The sequence below is a fragment of the Pseudomyrmex gracilis genome, unplaced genomic scaffold (genome assembly GCF_002006095.1).
Source record: "Pseudomyrmex gracilis isolate BER0280 unplaced genomic scaffold, ASM200609v1 scaffold_23, whole genome shotgun sequence".
Classification (NCBI taxonomy): Eukaryota; Metazoa; Arthropoda; class Insecta; order Hymenoptera; family Formicidae; genus Pseudomyrmex; species Pseudomyrmex gracilis.
The window spans coordinates 619,036-643,809 of NW_018020607.1; the positions used below are offsets into that span (position 1 = coordinate 619,036).

At 41.2% G+C, this 24,774-nt stretch overlaps 1 protein-coding gene across 2 annotated transcripts in view; it reads left to right on the plus strand.

The window, feature by feature from the left end:
- The first annotated feature begins 13,165 nt into the window (after window positions 1-13,165).
- Window positions 13,166-24,774, plus strand: part of LOC109852009 (CUGBP Elav-like family member 1) — a 406,212-nt gene continuing 394,603 nt past the window's right edge. For both annotated transcript variants that reach the window (XM_020422721.1, XM_020422723.1), the window contains exon 1: window positions 13,166-14,039. The gene's annotated coding sequence lies outside the window, so the exon portion shown is untranslated. The remainder of the gene's footprint in view (window positions 14,040-24,774) is intronic.

A 24,774-nucleotide genomic window follows, 5' to 3' on the forward strand; every position in this document is an offset into this window, starting at 1 on the left:
ATTTTGTTGTAGCTCGTGCTATGTTTAGAATTACACGCCTTTTTCTCTTCAATGCAACTTTACCATTTTATAACTTTACTATTTTTTTTCTTGCATTTTTATAACGACAGAAATTGAGTACTGATGAAAGAAATCAAGATGGAAATTTCATGAGAATATGCAAAAAGCGGGATTACCTTACCTACTGTTGTAAGACGGAAATAGCATCTCGTCGACAAAGATGTCTCGCTGTTATTCGTTTTAAACGAACGAACATTGATGTTCCCGCGGGTATTTTATTGCAATGAGAAATATAAAAGCTGAATTAAGAGAAATAAATAAAATACGGTGCCAACGAAGATTCAACAAAACTAAAGATAAGATCATTAACTAATCGATAATATAAATTAGTGTTACATGCAATAATTGTAATTGCATAATACAACTATTTTTCCTACAACTTATTTCGCTATAAACAAAAATACGATTTTCTGCAGCGCGCGAATTTCGTGAAAAACCAGTAATATTTTTAACAACTTGCAACTTCTTGTAATTTTGCTAACAGCAAAATTAAATTAACTCGTCAAAACATTTTGATTATTTTGGTACTAGATAAATAAATCCACAGGAAATTTAATATCTCGACAAGGAAAAAATCAATTACGCTTATATCAGAAACTTTGTCGACAAAACCGGTTTAAAATTTTACTTCGACTTTGGAACTGGCCAAAATTTAGGGCATTGAGTGCAAACGTTTGATATACTACATGTTTGCTGAAATTATATTTGAAACGTGGTTTATACAAGTCTTTTCCTATCGTGCATGCTGCGCTCATGGATTTGCGGCGTATACGAATTCAAGCGCGGCAAGCGTATTTGCAAAAGGGAAAGCTTATATTCGCTTAATTTCAGCCGTATTTGCGTTAATAAAGTTTCGTTATTACGCTGTTCCTGTTTATTCCGTTTTGAAGGGAGTCGAACCTATGCTTGAAGGATAATTTGTCTGGTAATTTCTCGAACGTGCTGCAGGCGATGCATCGCGCTGGTATACGCACACGCGTGCCGACACATTATTCCTAATATCCTGATCCTTTGACATAATATTCGGAAATTGTTTCACGTAGAAAATTTCGCGCGAGATAATTTCAACAAAGAGTTTGCGCGCGCAAATGAAATTAAATTCGACAATTTTATTTAGTTTTCGAAGCTTTATAAAAGGTTTGTTTATTAACGGTACATTCTCCCGATGAAAATGTATCTTTTAAAAAACATTTCGATAAAAATGTATTAATTTCAAATCTGAATTTAATTCCGCCTGTGTACGGCAATATCAAAATTAAATGAAATATATTGATTTTAAGAGAAGGTTAATAATAACACACGGTATGTTTTCTTCTTTTTTTTTTTCGTTGCAAGTAAAATTTACTATAATTTTTATACACACGACCGCAACGCTTGTGAGATAATTTTAAAAATTGTCATTGCCAGACAAAAATAAAAAATTAAATAAAGTTTTAAAATCATTTGTTTATACTGAGCTTTCAAAAATAGCCAAAAAACAATAAATTTCTGACAATGCATCCGAGTTTTTTTCCGAGCTCTCTTCAAAAGCTTTCTTTTAAAGAACAAGCTCGCTAGCGAATTCGACGTGCTTCATACGAAAGTTGCCAGCCTCATTTTGCAAGTTAAAGGATCCGGTTACTCATTGTGAAAGCGTCTAAATTTAATGCGAGCAGTATTCCGCCTGCTTCTCTTCTTGCAGCGCGTGTTGTTAACAACGATTGAACGTAATATAAAGTACATTACGCGAAGCGCTAATGATCATCGTTCAATATGATGCGCCAAGTTATTATCGAACTTTCATAATTAATAATTAATGTGATTAATGAGAGCTATTAGTAACAAATGAATAATGCAGAAACAGCACGCAAATGTCTTTTCCTGAATATGAAATGTTAATTGAAAGCAAAAAAAACAAAAAACAAAAACAAAAACAAACACCAAATTAGATTAGCAAAAAATATCTATTTCTCCCTCATAAAAAAATCCAAGTGTACCGCAAAGTGCGCGTTTTTGAGTCAAATGTATCGCATCTATTGCTGCCTTCTTTTCGCGTTGCCGATTGGTTGGTTGATTGATAGACTCGAGTCGAGTCAAATCGAATCGGTAGGATCGAAAAAATAACAAAAATAACACAATAATAACAGACAAAAATAATAACAAAAAAGCGATTTTGAGTACGACAGTTCGTCATACATGGGGAACATTAAAAACGTGACTAAAGTAAAGTCACATGAAGGAAAGAGTAGAAAAACACCACGTAACTAAAGTAACGTGACTGTAATTTATATTATATATAACATTAAATAATATATATTATAATATATATATAATAATATATATTATAATATATAATAATATATAATATTATTTATATAATTTATTATATATTTATAATATTCTACTTTATATTGTATTATATGTATTATATACATACTACGGTAAGGTCACTGACTTCGGCCGCGCGACCTTGGCGGGGTCACTGACCTCGGCCGCGCGACCGCGGTGGGGTCACTGACCTCGGTCGCGCGATCGCGGCGGAGTCACTAATTTTGGTCATGTGAATATGGTATAAATATGTATATATATTGTTTTTCCATTCTCCCCTTTTTCTTTTATTTTTCGATTTTCATGCGTTATTTCTGACATCTCTCATATGGACATCATGTGTATTATATTGCTTGTAAGACGTATATATTAGCTGTCATTGCGGTGACAAGTTAAGTTCACTGACACTACACGTTAAAATTGAAGCGATAATAGCGTGGGCTTGTGTTGTGCTAGTACACAAAAAAACAGTTTTGCTAAAATAAAAATACTGCTCTTTTGTGTACATGTGTGAATGACAAAATACCTGAATTCCCGATAGAACAAAGTACACTGAAAGTCGGTCGAGGAAATGAATTTCGCCGATAAGAGCTTGCTGACTGTTTGGTTTTTGTCGTAGGAAGAGAAGAACGTTTTGCGAGGCCTATCGAAGGCATCTTCTTGTTTTTGTTTTTCTGAGCGTTTCTTCATGCGGCATCACAGGCCGGAGGAATCTCAATAATTTCTCGTAAACTGCAACATCGCGTCGTCGCCACCGGCCGTCGTCGTAGCACGTCTTTGAGTCACCGGTAGCCTCTTTCGCCCGCGGTCGCGCACAGTCGCGAAGAGTAAAGCGACTTTGCCTCGCAGTGTAAACAACCGGGCGCAATTTCCCGTCGTTCGTTGAAAGGCGTCGGAAAGAAGCCTCGCGAAGAAAAACGGATGGCCTCTGTCGTCGCGAAGAACTCATAGTCGAGAGTGGGAATGTCGGTCTCTTTTCTGTTATTTAAAGCGAAGTATCATGCTTCCGCGTATATAAAGATTTCCCGCCGCTCATTTCGAACATAAAAAGGAAGAGAAAGTCCATTTCACTCCGTTTCACATTGCAAACACAACACATTCTGTATAATACAATTATACAGAATACGTCAATTTGGAATTGTTTTTTACGTGTGCGATAAATTACAAATTAGTTAAATTGTATCAACTAATAGTTATATACTTTATAATTCGAATGATTTAAACTTCTCTGTATCAATCAGATATCAATGAGAACAGATTGCAAATTATTCATGGAATACGAAAAAGTACTTTTCAAAACATCAATTGTTTTATTAGCAGCTCTGTTTCTTTTTATTTTTATTCTACGACGGCTGGCCAGTTGTATTGTCATACTACTAGTACAAGTATTATTTCTCTCACAACTATCGAATAACGAAAAAACACAAAAAGACACTCGAGATCTGTAACACTAATCCATTAAGCTTTCGTACTTCGCCTTTTATTCAATTTTTCGCGTCAAGCCGCGGTCGTAATTAGCGGTAATTAGGTGTAGAGTCGCGGCATCGATCAACACTTAATTAAGCTGAAGAACTCGTCGCGCGAGAATTGAGCCGTAAAACGGGAGCTTTTAACGTCCTCCTTAAAACCCGTGTAGAATATCCACACCCCGTCTGGATATCTCCCCTTCTTTCCTCGTGTTCGAACCATAATCTTTCACGCCTAAGACGTGAAGAAGAGGGTCCGATATTGCGATAGTAGCGAGGTGCCGGGTCGTCCTCGTCTTAAGCTTATCGCTCGTTATCCCTACAACTGCCGGCACTTTGCATAATAAAACACTACGTATGCCGAAGTGCCGCGGTAATTCCGGTGACCCGAATTATGAGGAACAATGAGATCGCTTCAATTATCCGCCGCCAGGCTCGTTTATCCCCATCTGCGTTTTGTTACGCCCCTCTTATCCTCCTCGTATTTTTCTTTTACGCCAACGAGTTGGCGAGTGTGTACTCGCGCTACGCATATCGAGAAAATGTACGACTTCGCGCGCTCCGTTAGATAAAACGCTTTATCGTTTTGGCTGAATATCATTTCGCGGTAATTTCATTCCTTTAAGCACCTTATTTCGCAAAAGAGTCGGAGTATCTTAACGATCGCGCGCGTTTGTAGTTGCGCGAAAACTCGCTAAAATCGCACGCAAATATATACCGTCGCGGATCAGCAAGATTGCGAAGTGGAGATTGTGCGAGAGCTGCTCGCGGAATAATGCGAGAGAAGACGACGTCCTTTCCGCTCTTTATTCCGCGTGATAAACGCGGAAGCAGGATTTTAATCTCGCCGGTTTGACGTGATAATATGTACACATTGTGAACAACGCATTCTTGCATTTCAATAACTAAAGCGGAGCGGATCTCTGCAGCAGTTCGCGTAATCATTCGACATTCGCTTGTATACGGAATGCGCGCGAACGTTAGACACGAAGGAGGACGTACGTGTCTCATCCACCGTGAGATCATCCGAGCGAGATGAGCACTCTCGGTTATTGCAAGTAGAACAATGATCGTAGTCGGGCGCGACTCCAGTAGTTAATGGTCCGGGTCTGCGAGGTGCAGCGAGACAAGAAAAGAGCGGGAAAATTCCGTCTCCTTTCGTCACCGTTAAGCAGCAGCTACGTCTGAACTCGTACGTTTGATAAGAGGTATTCGTCCGTGAGATAATTCAAGTGTTATTCACGAACGAGTGTTGTTCGTGAGATGACGATACAGTCTCGTGTCTCACGTTGTGTCAATCGTTTCGGAAAATGAACGTCATCAATTAAAGAAAGTCTCTCAATGACCGAACCGCGCGATTATCAGAGAAATAATTACAACAAAATCTTTATATGTAAAAAATCAATATTTGAAAACAATAAACACTAACAATTGTTGTGTTTGATATTTACATATTTAATAATTATTTTATAAATTTGTCCGCGAGATATCATCGGAAAACTTTAGAAATGTAACTTATCCTCTTAGAATCTCGGACGTTGATTTTGCATTTGTCTAAAAAAAGAGACATTAAAATCGAAAAACTTATCTGAAAACTGATAACGTTCGCGCACTTATGTTCTTAAAGTTTAATCTGTTGTCCGTTCTCGGAGTGCAGAACCGTGCTTTGTGAATTATGCAAGCCTCAAGAGCCTGCAGCGTGTGTGTACGTGAAATAGAAAAATCACGCACTCCTCCAGTCTTTCGTAAGAATCGTGGAAGGAAAGCGATACGCGCGCTGCTACATGAAGGGTGGAAAGAAACTTTTCGAATCTAGTCTGAATTATCTCTGTCCATTCTAGACAGGACATTTCCGTTATTGCCATCTTTCCTCCTTCCCTTCCTTTCCGCCAATCTTTTTTAATGCATCGAGCTTGAGCGGACAACTCAGACGCTTAAATTGCTTCGTTAAATCGGCGAAGGCGCCGTCACAGTCTCTCCCCATGTCTTCGCGGTATATATTTTCTCTCCCTCCCCCCTTCTCTCCTTCCTATCTTTACAGTCGTCGTCAGTGGCATCGTCCTCGTCGAAGAAACATCCAGATAAAGAGAGAAAAGCATGAATAATGTAATCCGTATAATATCAGACAGTCAGCAAGGCTTGACATAACCAGATATAATACGAGGAAGGGTCCTTCCTCGTGGGGTTAATAAACCGCGAAAGAAGACTTCCATGCAACAGACATTCTCTCACTCGGTTCGATTCACAAAACCAAATATGATGACTTCTCTCTTTTTTTAACAACCACGCGTCTAAAGTAATCGAATTTAGTCAGCAGTCCTCTCTAATGATTGGCACTTATTGATTTTTTCTAGTTGTTGACATTTTCTATGATTTTCACTTGACATCAAAGTTAATTTAAATTTTTTATGACAATATTTTATTTTAGAATCCTTTAGTTATCATTTATAGTTATTGGTTGCCCAGCCATTTACATCTTATCGAGAGATTTACTTTTGCGTATTTGCTTTCGCAAATGTTTTCGTATTTGTTTTTTGCGAATGTGTCCGAGTATATTTCAGTCTCGCATAGTTCAGGCGATTTAAACGTCGCGTCGTCGATATAGCAGTCGGGACGCTCCCGGATATACAACCGACATTAATCCCAACCACAAAAGGCTGCGACTGCGTCAGCGAGTCTCGCGTAATCTGCGATTCTCAGCGCCTGGCGCCCTCGTCATCGTCGTCGTCGTCGTCGTGCTCGTCTCGTCGTCAAGTGTGTACACTACTCCGTAGCGAGGAGAATAGTGCCGACCTGCTCTCTTCGTGTTCTTCACTGCAGACGGTGGAAATTGCTTGCTCCTCCGTGAGAGGATCGTTCGAACCAAGCGCGCGATGCGGTTTGCGGCGCTTTTCGCTGTGCGCGCATCGAAAGCGATAAATACGACATTATAGACACATTAATCGCAACTAATTGATATAGCGATCGATCAAATGATCGTCGCCTTTTCTGAGGACTTATTGACATTTGATCGAGTGATCGGAAGGGAAATAGAAAACTTTCGCCGCCGTAATGAAGTCCATCGCGACTTTGCGACACATCATTAATAGTTTGTAACGTCGACGCGCCGTTATTCTGCCACGGTAGAGAGCGCGGCGCGGAAATTCTCTTTTCCGGATAGGCCGTTGCGATCGATCGATAGCCGATGATCGCGAAACCAGATGTGCGCGGGGCTGAGAGGAAAGGAGCGGGGAGATTACGTTAAACCGTCGGGGTGTTATGAACCACGTAAGACGACTCGCAATTCGGGACAATTTCGGGTTTAGTGGTTTCTGCTATTTGCACGGGAAATTGCGCCTGCTGATGTCACATCCGTTAACCCTTCTCTCTGCGCGCGAGGACCAATTGTTCGGCTCGCAGCCGAACGGATTGATCATGGGTATAGCACACGATGGTGCGACCGTGGTTCTCGCACTCGCAACTCGGGCAAGAGAACCGGACTGGAAACGAGAAAATCTCTCTCTCTCTCTCTCTCAAATACTCCGTGAGGGGGTACTTGACATCGTTCCCCGTTGACAGCCCCTTATCTGAAGCACGATCGTTCTTGTTTTCCTATTTTCTAGATCCTCTCTACACGGATCCGTTCAGATGTTTTCTGATCATCTTTTTCTCTCTTTCTTTCTCTCTCTCTTTTTTGCGTTATTAGCTAACACTTGAAAAAATTTGCTGCAATTCTGTTATATTGCATTTCAACATGCAAAAAGCATTCGCTGTTACTATCCGTCCGGAAAATCAGTTCGCGACAAATAAGAGTACTCCGATTAAGAACTGTACATGCAATTTAAGAGAAAGCCGGACGCGATAAAATCGGTTGTTTTTTTGTCGCATCTCGAAAAGCTATTCTTGTCAATCGGCACAAAGACTCGCGTTTCGCGAAAAAAGCAACACGGGATAAAGAATCAAACACCTTCATTAATACCGAATCCTCTCTCCCGCGTTTGCATCAACATCTAATCAGAAGATATACTGGGCGAACGCGCACAGAATTTCTCGTTATTTTGCACTCTCCATATTTTTTCACGGCATTACGCGCGGTGCGCGTTCCTGCACGTCTCTTCTCGAGGAAACGTCGGGGTAAAACCAATTCAATTAACTCGTCCACTTCGACGTCGCGCGCACAGAGGTATCCGGGAGCGTCTCTCTTTCGGAAAAGCCGCTCCCCGTCTTCGTGCTCCGCCTGCGACTGCCGGGCGCGCGCTTTGGCGACCAAGTACACGTCGTCACCAAATGGAATAATAAATCACTCTCTTAACGGCGAAATATCGCGCAGACGGTCGGGATTTTATGCAACCAGTCTGCAGAATGCATATACTCGGATGCATTAATAGCAATCTCGTTGCATTCATATCCAGCTGACTTAATGGGACGTACGAAGAGAGAAAGAGAGAGAGAGAGGAGAGGAGGATGCATAAAGCGCGAGACGTAAAGGGTAAAGGTGCGAGAAGGAGAGAGAGCCGAGGAAGGAGAGACGGCGGAGGAGACAGGGACAGAGAGAGAATTCAATTCCACGGTCGATTATGCAGCCAGTCTGCCGGATTACTGCCGGTACGCGTTTCCGTTTTGCGCCGATGAAGGGATTACCTTGCGTGTACATACATATATACCACGTCCGTGCACGTCGCACGTGCGTGCGTAGACGACGCGTGTGTAAGCGTGTACATATATATTTTACATAACGCGGACTGTTTTCCCCTCACCCGACTGACACTGTACAAAATGCAAGACCAAATAATTACGTCGAGATGTGATAAAGACACGTTTTACATATTATGACGGAAAAAAGTCGTTCGAAACAATATAACGCTCTTTACACGTCTTCGCTTCTGGAAAGCTCGAGAAAATATATTAATTAAAGGAAATACATGTAGAACATATAGAATTTTAATAAAACCCCGTGAGAAAAAATAACAAAAATAATTTGTGAAAAAAAACAAAAATTTCGAAATATCAAGTCGGCAGACGTAAAGTTTTAAAGAGCATTTCCGTCGCGCGGGAATGGTGACCGCGTTCCGGTCGATGCAATATTTTTAGTCCGTGGCGAAACCGCGCGGGACATACATTCTCGCCGGGAACGTTTATTAACGCTTTTTCTACTTGTTAATTTCAAGTGGCGAAATTGGAGCGCTCCATTTGCACTGAATCAACGTCAGCGCCGCTGTACCGGCGATCTTTTGTCGCCGAAATCAACGGCGTTCGATGCGATAACTCTCGCGACACTCGCCGGGACAAACGAAACAACATCAGCGAAGTATTCCGAGAGTCAATTCGTTCGCGTTCTTTCATTTCGAGGTTTCGAAATTTTCGCATACACATATCTTTCTCCGCGAATTTTCGTAGAGGTGCGGAACGCGCGACAATCAGTCGCTACCGCAATTTACGACGTGCGATAAACCTTCGCCGCGATCGTCCCTTATTACAAGCTCCCACTTCTGGGTGAGAAAAAAGGAAGAATAGCCGAGAAATGAACATCACGCGTTTTTTGTTTCACTTTAAAAAAAAATCAAATCGGCAACATAAAAAGCGAGCTTGTACAATCTTTTCAAGTAAAGTCAAAAAAATACAAAGTCTTTTTCAATAAAAAGCGACTTACTGTCATTTAGATCGAGAGCAGAAGCGCAATTTCGACTCGAGATAGTAATGGAAATTCCTGAAATGTTTTTCCCGACAATCTGCAGATATATATACACGTACGCGAACTATTGCGAAACCACAGACACACACGCACACACCAGCGTTACTTTTTTTCCTTTTTTCCCGCCTTGCGCAGCGATAACCGCAGGAGTTATCATTGTTCAACTTGCTCGCGCTAAAAAAAAATACTTATTTTTCCGTGGAAGGTTGTGAGATTCCATCGGTTTTGTGTGAGCATGCAGTTGCACACACACACTTTCTCCGCTTTTTTTCTATTTCTTACCATCTTGCTCGTCTGATAATCGAAACGTCTCCGCGTGTGCAATTTAAACGGCAATTAGTAACGCATTTCAATATATTCCGATTATTACGCGGATGCTCTGTGATATTAATTACATAATTAAATTAAATTTATACCACGTACGTAGCGAGATATATCAGAGGCACATGATTCATGTAATACAGTCTGCAGTTAATTAATGCCCGTGTTAGCGACGCTTCCGAGCGCAAGTATCTCCGTGTGTTTAAGTGATAAGTAATATCACACATTTCTCTTTTCCGTGTATATATGTATCTCGATTTTTAATTAACTGGCCACAGGCATGTGCGTGTGAGCTTTTATTAGGATTACGCGCGGCAAAAAGAACTTGTTTCCGTTTTGCAATGATAAAAAAAAGAATGTCCATGTAATTTACTAATTAGAATCCTGAATGCAATGAAAGTTTTATTCTTACATATTTAATACCTAAGTGTAATATATTTTATGAAATATTATTCACATCATGTGCGTGTGATATCTGATTTGATACGCAATATATCTGGCACAAAAAAATTCAAAATTTTCTCGACATCGCGCAAATTCGTTTCTTTTTTGACAATATATTTCAGCAATTTTTTTCTTCCTCCCTCTCTCTCTCTCTCTCTCTTTCTCGAATAAAGCGATACCCAGTACATTTAATCGGCCGGGTTAATCCCTTCCTGCGAATTAACTCGGAGCAATCGTATCGCAAACGAGAGACGTAAAGAGCCCTTTCTGCGCGAGAGTTTCGGCGAAGTAAGGCGAGATGCTCGCCTATCGTTAACCCTTAAGAGAGCCGCGGGATTTCGCGTTCGAACATTACGATACGCCCGTGAGGGATGTTACTCCAGGTCCTCTCTCGCGCGCAAGCAAGAAAAACGAGGAAGAGACAAAAAATTAAATCCACGACGGTAAATGGAATTCGAACCGTCGAAACGACGCGTTTTATCGCGTTTTCCCCGAAATTTATCGCTGCGAAATGGCTCCGGCGGATATCTCTGTATGTATATATCGATTGCACCGCGCGGCTAGAAAATCGCCAATTGTTATTATCGGCTGTTCGCGCATCACGCACAGTCAAGCTTTACATTCACACTTTTGACAAAAATTCGCGCGTTTTTTTTCTATTGCGACCTTGTGATGTTTCGAAAGTAGCTTGTTGATACGAACAGACACACTCGACCTTATATCTAAATTTTAAGCAGCTTACGCAGTTTGCTGATTTCTCTTGCTGACGTTTGCAATACAAAAAATCAAAAGGTAAAAAAGTTTACCGTATTTGAAAATGTTATGAATAATTTTATCGAGAAAATGAATAACGCAGCAAAATTGAAAATTGTAGCTCTTTTACGAAAGCATAAACGCCAGAAATTATTAACGATTGAGAGAAATAATATATGTGCGGTTCGATTAAATTTTTAATCGTTGCTTTCAATGATATATATACAACCTCTTCCGCACTTTAATTATATAATTACCGCCTAATGGCGCGGTAACCTCTTTCAACCACTCCGCTACGTCTAATCATTGTAAATATTCCGGTATCAAACGAACGACACTTTTAGCGTAATTAGCAGAAAGTTGCGCCGGCAAATATTAGTCTTCTCCATGGCCACATAAACTTAAGAAAAATTCATTGCAGCGAATGGCGAAAACTTGTTCGCAACGAAGCTCCTTATCTCTCTAACGAAGTACTTCTGGAGAAAACTTAGCCTGCTCGCGCGCGCGGTATTTGAATTTAGTTCTTTCCGAGAAATGCGGAAATTAAAATTAATAGAAACTGTCCTCTATTGGCGACCGGGTGGCGCGTTCGAAAAATTTCTGACGTCGCTTCTACTTAATAAGACGCAACAAACGTCCAAATTCAAAAGACTGCTCTTCGTTCGAATTTAAATATTTCGAGATTCTTAATTAATGCGAGACGTCTGTTTATGTTCTTGCTTAAAATCTCGAATAAAAATGCGCTCACTTTAAATGTACGAGTTACGGAATAACATGTCTTTTGTTCTTTCTTCGAAAGAACAAAGGTCTCCCTCATCTCGTGTACATGTACCCAAACAGTAGCAACAATTTTAATTACTCTGTAGCGAAAACACCCGCAACGCGGTCGGCGAGTATAACGAATCTCACCAAGTTGTTCGTACAAGACACAAGGGAAAGAGAGAGAGAGGAAAGTTGCCCGAGCAGATAAAAGTGGCCCTGTTAATAGTGCGAGACAATGTAACGCGGGAGGATAATACCAATTAGGTGGCAGGACTAGCCAGTCGGCGCGGTGCCCGCTAGGATAAGGTTATTTATTTGACGGCTTAATTTATTCCGGATAAAAAGAGCTCAGCCGGCGAGCTACTCTCTCCTTTCCCCCCCAACCGGATGTACGGCCTTAAATTAAACCATCCTCCCCTCCTCAATACGTCCTCCCGTCCCTGATGCAAGAAACATTGCACCCGCTATCTTGCTGCGTTTCACGAAGCGCGCCGCTTTAAGCCAACGCTCATGATGTACAATCTGCCCTGCCTCGACTGTCGAAGATAGATTAATTTGAGTACCCCGCGAATCCTCCGGGGCGCATTTGCGACTTCCGCAAATAGAAAGAAAATAATAAACGGCTGCGTGGATCAGTGAGACTTTCAATATTCCCCTGCAATGCGTTTTCACACACAGAAAGGAAGGAATACTCTTTTATTCCGAAATAGACGTTTGTTAAAGTCAACTTATTTGCCGATTACTCACATATCAGTAGAAGTAAATAATGCGCGACACATGTACAAGAGCGTTTACGCTGTCATTAATATTCACTAACCGTTACGTTTTTTTTTCTGTTGCGCTACGTGACGTATAATTAAACCAAATTGGATACATGCTATATAGTTTTCCAATAATAGCGGCCAATAATGCAACATGCAAGGAAGATTATCTCCGCAATACCTTGTACGCATAATCTGCGCGCATTTATACATCGCGGAAATGAACGTACTAATGACATCATCTCACCAAACCAATCATTAGCGCAGCATAGTTGAATCGCTACAGCGGAGTTTGTGTATATCGTTTCAGGCAATAATAATATTTCGAGCAAGGAGAGACACTACTGTCGCTTTCCTATCTCTCTTTTTCTATTCGTTTTTTTCTTTTTTTTTGTCTTAATACCGATAACGACGTTAGAGACGTCCAAGTGCTGCCTGCGATGTGGAGAAAAGCGGGCGCGCCGCGACAAAACAGTCCGAAGAAGAGAAAGAAAGAGACGGACGGTGTATTGCGGGATCACAGTGGTGGAGGAGAACACAAGTCACAAGAGGGGGAATGACTTGCATCACACGCGACGAGACACATGTATGCGGCTGTGGCGTGATAGCGTCGCGAAACTCGCGGAGCAGGCAACGCGCAAACAGTTCGCGTCCACCCCGTTCGCTTCTGAAGTGTCTCACTCGTTTGTCTACATCTCGCGTGTTCTCCGCTCTTTTTCCTTCCACTAGATTTTTTCACGATCTGCCCCCGGTGTGCCAATGTCGTATGTGTGTATGTGTAAGGGAAGGTAGATGTGTCCAAGTTTCGCGAGTGTGCGTAAAAACGGGGTCCACGTGGACATGTATCGTCGGCGCGAAAGCTCGTTCTTGTGAAGTTTTCACTCGGGCGGAAAAGCGTTTTCTGCGTCGGTTTTCGTCGCCGACGATGAAAACCGATCGTGAATCGCGTCACCGACGAACGCTGTCGATAAGCCCTGGCGGTGGCCTTGCTTGTGTATCGCGCCGTTAATGAATCCGAAGGGTCGCCGGGAATGTTCCGATGAATGTACGGTCAATTAATCCCTGCAACGACATGTGATGGCCTCCGCATTAGTGCCGCGTCGCGTCGTCGTAATACGCTTCCGAATTCGGTGGTATTTAGTTGCAAATTGATCCGCACTGATCCCGCGCGTGCCAGGTGGTCTCTCGCGCCAGATCGGTCCGGAAATCGTGGTGTTTTTCCAAACGCCGTTCTGTAATCCGTGTTGTTTTTAATGCAGCGTGTGTACGAAACGCGCCCGATATTCTGTATGTGTGTGACCGACTGAAATGTCAGCGCAGATACACGGCCGACGTCACCTGTTGCTGGCAATTAACGAATGCGTCGCGCTCTGATGTCGGCTTTATGAAAAGCAAGCTCGCGGATTCCTTCCTTCAGGCGCAAGTGCTACGGCGATACGAATTCAGCCCATTGATACGTCCCGACTTTCGCTTTGTAACTTTCGTTACATACTGGTGAGTCTAGCTCGTTTTGACAGCGCTTGAACAAATTACAATCGACTGCAAGTGGGTAAATGTTCCATTTAGTAAACATTTATTAAAGAAATAATCATTTTAGATATTTGAACACAACGAATTTTTCAAGTATTTTTTAAAACGCGTTTTTCAATATTCTTAACTTTATATAAATAATTTGTTGTTATTATTTCTTAATAAATGTTACAGAGAAAAAGAGATAGGAAGACTCGTCGAACCTTCTTTCTGCATTTTACAAAGTACTATTAAGTCAATTATAATAAATCGGTATATCGGTTTTTGTAAAAATAGTGTTTGAATGTTATCTAATCAGTTTACGCAAGTCTTCGCGCCTCGCGTCACTACGGCTCGTTATCACAAAAAACCACTTTGTTCTCGTTACGTAAATACATCGTCACGTTTTGCCTGTGAAACGTTCACAAAAATATGCTTATCGCAAAAATATTAATATTATTTATAATATCGAGCTACAACACACGCGCAAATTTACGCAGCTTGGTATTATGAACTTTTTTTTTACTCTTTTAAAATGTAAATTTTTGTTTAACATTATGCAAGAATACATGTTTGCCTTGTTCGAGCAGCACTTTAGGGTTTCCAAGATTTAGTTGTTGTCATAAAGCTGCCAATAGCAGCTCGACATACCATAACGGTGTGTGCGGATCAATAAATTTTGGTCTTATTGGTATCGCTTGTTTGATGTGTTTGTTACGTTCCTATTCTGCGCCGACCGCCGTCGCTACAAATCCCTTGACGGGTACTATTGCTTCCCTAAAAGCATGGCGGTTATATGAGCAATCTATGGCTGTCTCTCTTCTTTCTCTCTCTCTCCCTCTCACTTCCTTCCTTCGCATCCCTCTCCTCGTCTCATATTCGCTTTCCCTCCTCGTTTCCATCGAAGCCGGCACGATCGATAACTTTGACCGGCGTCTCGAAGTGACGGGTTTGAAATTGATTCGCGCTGGCAACCAAGCCGATAGAAGTTCCAAGGAAATGCAAATATGCCCTTGAACTCCGCGTCAATGCAGCTGAGACTTTAGACCACGTAAGCCTCGCTCGAACATCGGACTGGGCTTATAGTCCGCGGCTCTACACGTTTCTGGGTCAAATAGGCGCCGTTTTTTCCGCCGTTTATTACTTCTCTTGCCTACTAATCTCAATATTGACGCTGAATCGGTTGAAACTTCTCCCCTTCTAAGGTTGCAGCTGACAATGCCCGAGCTCGTCTCTTACGGACGAGTGAAAAAGTTAAGTGTGCGATGAAAGTTTGAAGACGTCGGAAGTGCGCTCGACGTTGAATAGCTTCGAGTCGGTTTATTTGCGTACAAGAGAGAGTTGGGCTCCGAATCGCCACAGTTACCGGAGATGATCAATGCGCGCGTCGCTGACGGCCACAAAGCACACCCTGGGTGTTATTACCCCCATCGTGCGCTAGATGTCACGTTACAACGACACTGTGACCGCGCTCTATCTTTTTCGACGACGGCTATGGAAATTGGCTGACGATGACGATCGTGGAATATCGCGCCGGGATAGATACTAGATACGGCAGAGCGCGTCAGTAAGCCGGATCGATCGACGTTCATAGCCCGAATACACGTCGTTTCTCGTTATTAGTTGTGACAGGCGATCTCGATGCCGGCCGAGTTTGCACATAATTCCGCATCATACGTCGCAGGTCGGATTTATCGGATGTAACGGACCTTCCATCAGCGACGCCGAACATGCCAAAAGTGCGGGAGAGAGTTCGCGGGAAAAAGAGGTCTCTCGTCACGTTTACTGTCCACCTAAAACCGAGTAGCAGTAAACCGAACGATAGCCCAGGTGCGACGCGCGTTTTATTCGTCCTGGAGTAACTTTCTTTGTAGCTGGCAAATGTAAATGGAAGTAAATGGTAAGAGCGTCTCTTGAGCGCGTTAATAAGAAATGACCACATCGACTTCAAGTTCTTTGTGTTCGAAAATTATGCGACAACTATGACGCGATGAGTAAATTGCATATTTAAATTGGAAGCAAGAGAAAGAGAGAATTAGTTTTATATGTTAATTAATAATTATATATTTATTAATTTAATAATATTAGTATGTAAATATGTAAATATTTTATAATTATTTGATAACATATGTTTATTAATTTTCTCTATAGTTGAATCTGTTAATTAATTTCAACTTTAATTTGGTCGACCTCTTTTTTTTTAATCCAGTAACTTGCTTTCTAGTTCAGGTTGGTTTAGATTCGTTCTCATAGTGACGCGTACGAAACGATGCGTTTTCATCGCCGGAAAGACACGTCGGAACACCTCGTTCCTACTAACTACTGAGTCTTAGGACGAATACACACTATAAATCTAAAGTAACTATAAAGCCTCACGCGCTCCGCCACTGAGGGCGAGTTAAGTGAAGCCGTAAACCCATGAGCCCATGAATCCGTAATCCCATGGTCAGAGTTTATGGTTAGCTCCCACCATATTTACGGCTACCTCTTAAGTGTATTTGTGCAGATTAGAGGCGCATAGTTGCCTTCATAAAGTACGTGCGATTAACTACGCTTGAGGGACTGATTTGCCCTAAAGCCTGACATCTGGCAGAAAACACCTGTAAAGTTCAACTTCGATTCGTGCGTGATCACAACGCGAACATCAAACGCGCCTTAATATTATCGACAAGCTAACTACCAGATGGCTATTTTCATCAGTTCATTTTTTTGACATATTGACAATCACAATTTTATCTAAAACATTCCCTATGGGGATAATAAATCCAAAATGGACATTTTGTACATTTCGCGCGGACTCTTGTTAAAACCACGTATTTGTCTTGTTGGATGAAGCATTCGAATTAGAAGTTAATTTCCTTTTGCTCCTGTACGTTGTTACGTGCTGTCTCAATTTGCTCTCGGTATGTACAAATGTAGTAGCGGCGCACCGTACGTATCTCCGAGCTTGATTTCGCAAATCTCGTTGTTCTCGAGATCAGTTGCATACACGTTTAATAATTATGGCGCTTGGCACTGGCCGCTTATATTTCCCTCTTCTCTCCTTCCCGCCCGTGCTGGAAGTTTAAAGCAACGACCGACCGATAACGTTCCCTCGGAACTACGTAATCTTATTTGAAGCTACCGGGCGCTCTAATTACCGCGGTTGCTACCTATGCCACGAAAATATGATTCACCGGCCATCTCGTGTTTCCATCTCCGCCTGTGCGCGCGTCCGTCTAACTATTATACCTTAATTATTTTTATCTAATTATTCCAAACATCTCTTCCTCTACAAACACTTCTAGTTCCACACATATATTCTTGTTACACACTACGCAGCTGTTACCACGAAAAAAATATGTAAATTACAAATTTATTTACATAAATAATAAACACACAGAGTCAACAACATCTGTGTACATAAATAAACGCAAGCGAGTACATATCGATTTAATTTACAGAAAGTTAAAAGATCAATGCAAATCAACACAATAAAATGTCAATGTACGTAAAATATTATTTTTATTCAAATCACACGTGTCGACTCCAGTGTTTGAATCTTCATCAATGAACTGAATAAAGAAAGAGAAGAAGCAATGTTTTACACACATTGTACATTGGCTCTTCATTGACCTCTTTCAACTTCTTGGTTTTAAACTTTCACGAGCTTACTCGTTCATTGATTTAATTTAATTTAATTTTAACATATTCTTTGTACAAACAAGTCCAAAGCCCCTGTGTTCGAAGCTTAAAACTTAACTGGTCACAATGTGTCACACGAACGGTAACGCCGCGTTATTTATTCGAGAGAGCAAGCATAGTACAATTATCGCAGTAATGTAATGCGTTCGGGTAATGGTTCGCGCGATTTAATGGAATTACTATTATAACTTGGGTAAGCTAGGTCCGTTACCATCAAGGAACGGGAGCGAAATAGCGGCCTCGAATAATTCGCGGGTACGCGCTCAGCCGCGTGATATTGCTGCATTTCGACGATGCGACGTTCGCGTAGCATAGTATGTACGATGGTATATATATGTATATATACATATGTGTGTGTGTATATATGTATATATATATATATATATGTGTGTGTGTGTGTGTGTGTGTGTATGCGAGTCCGTAAATAACTCCGTTTCGAATAATGCGAGAGATCATGTTGCTTCGAAGGTTTTCCTCTGGAACGCGGTAGGTTCACGCACGCGACGAGTGTGTGTTGTATGAAAGTTATCGCAGCGAGACGAACGAAAACGCCTACTTCACACTTGGCCGCGATCCAAATTTCTTCGCGCGTGTGTCTCAATTATTTTCAACCGCTGTTACTAAATCCATTTTGACAACGCGGATAACGTATGAACCTGTGTTAACAGCTTAGTGCGCGAATCAATAATAAGAACTTCGTCGCGTCTTCTCTACTGTGACTAAAATAATCCGCCACTAATATTCGTATGCAAAATAAGATTTTCGATACACGAGACGCAAATTAAACATCCGAGATGGATATAATTTTTGAATTACGTGTATTAACTTGTACGTCAAAAAAATATTTTCCACGTACAGGATTTATGCAATTCACAAATATAACAAAGGGTTGAGGAGAAAATATGATTATTTTACGTAAAACAAGTGTGACGTTTGTGCGATTTTTTACAAACACTGACAAACGAGATTTAGTATTTTCTAGCAAACGAGAGAGCGTGCGATTTTCAAAGTAGATATTGAGTTTCACTGAATAATAACACACGATGTTTTCCAGTTGCTTGTCCCTGTAAACTTCGTTCCAAGCAGATTAGCACGTTAAGCCCAAAAGCCCCTCGCTCTCCAATTAATCATTACGCGGTTCTCTCAATATATTATAATAAGTCGGAGCGCATCTCTTAAGTTCCAGAGTCGAGACAACGTCTTTTGAGATTCGTAATTATTTGAACGCAATGTGGAAAATTAATATTTCCGCTCGTCAAATCCTGACGTTCGGTCGCCCAATCGTCCAACAAACGCGCGCACACTATCCACATTTTGGTTTCCACATAATCTTGCACAGACCGGGGAAGAAGAACACGCCAATTCTCCTTATTTCCGCGCACTCGATTCCGCGGATCGATGAACGTGGAAATGGCACGGTAGACCGGGAAATCGGGACGGAGGGGATTTCAATACGAGGTAGAAAATGGGCGCGTAATTAATTCAGTGGATACGAATCGATTCCGGCCGGTTCACTATATCCGGCGAAACCAGACGCGTAGGGGGTTTGCCGCGACGTTACACATCGTAGAATTTCGTATCGCAACCCCGTGGAGGTCCCCTTTCTCTCCCTCTCCCACTTTTTCTAATTGCGAGAGACGATTTAATCGAACCTCGTAACTTATGAATGGTGTTCGTGCCCGTCTGGCTTCTTACGAGAGCTCACGGGAGAAACGACGATGCATGCATCGCCGTCGCTCGTGCAGTTTTAAACACATAATTGGCTTTAGCTTAAATACCACTCCGTAAATACGGGATCGACAGGATACATTTTACGAAAGGTCATTCCGATATTTTCGACGATATTCGTTTCTCGTTTAAACGAACGAGTTTTGCGACTTTTTTTAGCTCGTGAAACGTTTATCTCGCGTGAAATTTTTGCATACTTTATACATGTATCAAAAGTGTGATTACACACGTTATATTTCTGGGACTGTGTGCGTCACATATAAATTCTTCGATCTTACAATTCAGTATTTCTCGGTTGATCGAAAACCAACTAACTTGGCTTGAAATGCTAAACGGCTAAACCTCGATCGATCGCAGACAAAATCCCACGATTGTGTATGCTTAATCTGGATATAAATACGAGATTATTCCAGTGATAGCGCTTGGGTGTCGGTAACGCTGAGTGATTCACTGTGTAACGCTGCGCGCGCATAATTAACTTGCGTGCATAATTAATGCCGCTCGAGCGCGAGTCTCGTTCGCAGTGTGATCAACTTGTCCATATCTAAGGATAATCACGGAGCACTCTAAGGAGTAATGGACGAGGCTATGCTCGCATTCGATCCCGTTCGGTCAAGCTATAATTGTACGGTTTGAACAGGTCATACAATTCTTTCACAAATTGTAGATACAAAAACCAATTTCATTATACGTAATTCTATTAGAGAAATTAATTAAAAATTTGTTATCAATTTTTATTTTTATTAAAAGAAAAAACACAACTTCGTAACTTTTTGTACTAAATGTTGTTAGATTTAAATTCAAATCTAATGTGCAATTGATTTGCTCGGTATCGTAACAAATTGATGATAACTCCGTATCACGTTGGCCTTGAATGTTTTAATTCGCACCGTCGTGTATTGGTCGATAAGGTCCGGATATTCGCGTATGGTGCGCGATAAAGAAGCAGATTAACGATCCCCCGTTTCTTTATACGATGCCGGAGTTTCAGGAGATGATTACGGAAAGCCCGGGATGTTAGGTAACGCGTGGAGGCTCGACGATATCATGAGTCACGGTAACGATAACTGCGCGCGGATGCCGGCACGACGAGAGAGAGAGAGAGAGAGAGAGAGAGAGAGCGCCGTATTGAATTGCAATCTTCAGAAATGGCGTCTCGGCGCGCACCGGGGCTCGCTGTCGTAACAAGATTAGCGAGTTTCAAGCGGCTAAGCGCGCGTCGCCGTATTCTCTTTCGGCGCGCGACTCCTCGTGCAAATCACCGATAAAATCAAACGTAAGTGTTTCGCATTGTTCACCGCTTTACATAAGCATCTCGCGCGAGATCTTCTCGCCGGATATCGACATAAAATGAAAAATTAATTTTCAAACGCATCGCATTTTCTTCACCAGATCGTAAATCGAAAAATCGGATCTTTGTAATAAAACGCCATTATTTGCACTATACGTTCATTCTAGTAATTTGAAAGTTCGGTGTTTCAAAGAGTTATTCTTGCACTCAACATAAATTAAAACTTTACTTAGTTCTGTGATAATAATGCGATCGTGTGGATAGTAACGTGTTGCATTCACATTCTATTCACAGAGCAAGTAATAGATATCTCTTGCTTTTTTTGGTATAGAATGTGGATTCTCTAGATCGTATCGTATCAAATATGAAGGTATATAAGAAATGAGATCGAGACTGCAATTGTTCAATTTATAGCTTGGTAATTCTTACCGAGCCGACAGAAAAACGGGAAAGAGGTCGCGATATTAATATTCCTGGAAACGCGATTGGTACGATTTAATCTCGGCGAAACTGGAACGGAGACCGTATCGATCTTGCGCGATCGATGCACATACGTTATGCATTGACGTTGACACGCCGTGTCAATCCATTTGGCAAGCACTTTGATATATATCACGATAGTCGTTATTGATTATTAAGTTCTCTGACCAAATGTTTTCCCGTTTTTCAAAGCTGTTGCTATGTATTGTGTTTTTCTGTGAGACTATAATAGTCCGACTGTAACGAATGCATTTTATAATTAACTACACAGCAAGCGCAACGTAAAATTAATCATTTAAAGGTAAATGCAACGGTGTATCAACAATGGTAATTAATATTTATTCTAGTACAAAAAATAGTTCTGATGTAGAGTATTTGAAATTCCAATAATAATAATATTTGCTTGTGTTAATAGATAAAATATAATAAAAACACCGGCAAACCCAAATGAACAGAAATTGACAAACAGTAGTGTGGAAAAGTGCACAGAGAGAAAAAATCGATAAGTTGTTGCCCGCATAAATCGTGTCTTACACATTTAGAATGCGATTGTGAATGGAACATGATGTGTCCACAAATGCGCACAACACCTGGAACTCTCCTCGATTTGTAATTAGTTTAGACAGAGGTGTTCGCGTTGGGGATCGCGTGACGCGCCGTTTGCGCGTTTTAATTGCCGGGGTGGCGCCGGCATTTAGGCAAGTCTTGATAAGTAGGCGGGTCAGAAGGGTGATCGCGATAACAGCGGGGGAGAACGAGGAGTGTTTCCTTTGGCGCGAAACTCGGATATTCGAGTGAATTGCATCGATGCGCGTCAGGTGCGTCGAAGACGTTCATGTCGATGCATAAAGTCCACGCAATTGGCTTATTGATCGAATTTGATGAAATTTGCATGAAGAAATTGATTTAGGTCGGTAATGGTCTTTCGATAACGTTAGTTCCATCTCGTAAAGATGGATTTTGATCGTATCTTCCGGTTTGCGAAATAGTGCAAGTGATATTTTTATAATTCTTTGTATAATCATATTGTGAAGATTATTAAAATTGACTATACGATGTTTACTTCAAGAAAGAATCACTTTGTTCTATCTAAAACTTGCTAATCGCGCCTAATGTATTTCCAGAGAAACGATCGCGCGCGAAGTTTTATTGTTTGCGATGCGTGAGTAGGTAGGGAGGGAAAAATTTATTTTCGTACCTAGCCGAGTGACACCACCGACGGCTTCGCCCCGGGCTGGATTCCGCCACCTGATTGGCGTTTTTAATTTTCCATTCATCCGAACGTAGAGAGAAAGAGAGAGAGTCGAGCCCGCGGGGCACCTGACGTTTTACGTGCAAATCCCACAGTGCACCCGCACGAGTTGCTCCGATTGCGTAGGTACGCGCTTAATAAAATCCGGGGAAAAATCGTCCTCGTTGCAAGTAACGTCCTATCTCATTCGGACGGACGTCACCGGAAGGCATGTAATTTATTCGACGTTCATACATACGAGCAAGTACGTATCAAAATATAATTTCACTACGTAGATGTACGCGCGCGTAAGCGAAATGCTATTCTTGGCTTTTCGTGTACGCAACTTTTCGGTTGATGTTCATTTTTTTTTTTTTTTTTTACGGAACACCGTCAATAGAATATTATCTAGTCCGTGAATTTGAATAAAATCACATTTTTATTTTACACTATAACTTCATACGCGAATCTATTAGCATAAAATATGATTATTTCGTTATTGCGTTATTGTTTCACTACAATATTACATATTAAAATAATATAAACGCACATATTTCATTAAATTCAACAGTCTCCATTATTTGGTATTCTTATTCGGAATTTGTTATCATTCGGATATGAGTCGCGTTTGTACACATAATGTCGATTTACGTTTGTTTTCAAACGCGATCATTATAATATTCACAAAATAATAATATTTTAGTTGCAAAATAATCTCCGTGTTTATAACATTATTTTATTACATACAACTATATTATATGTCACGGTTTTACGATATTGTTAATATTGTCGCCAAATATTTTCAAAACTACCTCATCTCGCTGTGACATTTTTCATCGCGTATATTTTTTAATAACTGGAATAAAATTTTTATTTATACACGTTTTTAATAACTTCTTGCAATTTCACTCTAGTCGCCATATTTTTGAAGTCTTATCAACTATAAAGGCTGAAGCCTCGAGGCCGCGACAAGGATGAAAATTTGAGTACTCGGCGACACGTCTCGCTAATCTCGTTCACGTCACGCAACGTAGCAGACGTCACGGTGGATATCACGACGATGACGTCGTTGACGTCTATAACACGTCAAGGCGCATGTCATTGTCCTCATGTCACTTTCTTCATCTAGATAACGCGCGCACAGAGAAAGAGAGTAGCGACCTTTATATATACTTTTATGCTATATCAAAGAGCCGTTTTTATCGCTAAGCTTCGAATGCATCAATTTTCAAGATAGAAACTTTTTTTTTTCAGTATGTCGTACTGCTTTATTACTTTCTCTATCTGTTCTGAATTGCAGCAAAATATTTTTTCGTCATTCTCATTTTTTTCTCGATTGCGTACACTTTTACAACTGCAACTAAACTATAAAAAATAGTTACCATGCAGTTTTCTAAATCTCAATAAATCTAAGTCCTTAAAAAATACAGAAAAAGATCAAGACACGGTAGTGCCTCGCGCCAAGTTTGCGCAACGATGTCGTTTTAAAGACACGTGACTTTAGCCGCGTGTTGTTTTTCCTATCCTCCCTATCACGTGACTTTATTTTCGTCACGTTTACCCTGTCACGTGACGTTTGTTTAGTTTTTTTCGTTACCAAAGTCACGTGTTGTTTTTGCACTCTTCCTTCTCTCTACTTTTTGAGTTTATTTTTATGCGTATTTCTGACATCTCATATTTGTATTATATGGTGTTTGTAAGATTAAATATTACACAATGATGTTCATTTTGTCGCAAAAGAAAGCCTGGAACTTCTCCGTTTGTTAAAAATCACGTTTAATCTTGTCTCGAAACTCTTATTACACAAAATACACAACAGAGTTTTTCATTTTTAACTCTTAATGTAAACCACGTGAACGCGTAACGAGAGCATTTTCAGACAGCGACGCAATTAATTGGCAATCGCTTTAAGGCACGTCGGTCTCTTGAACACGCGGCGCAACGTTCCGTGGATTGTTCACGTCGAGCATAGCGGAGGGTGGTTAGATCAGCCCTTCCCTCGTGGAGCTCGCGTCGCGTCGCAAGAGAAGATGAAAACCCGGAGAGTGGTCGGGGTCCTCGACGTCGGGAATCCCCGTCGTCTGCCGCGGCGCTCGAGAAATACGTCGTTGCCTAATGCCACGACTTGTACGAAGCGTCGGTAATACGTATTGTGGGCCGGAGTCGTGTCGTGATTTTCACCGTACAGACGCGCCGGTGTTCCCGGGGGCGGTCACGTCTTGCGCGAGATTCAATTTGCCGCCAACATCTACACACATACATATATACACACACATTCTCCTTCCATCCCTTTCTCAGTTTCTCTT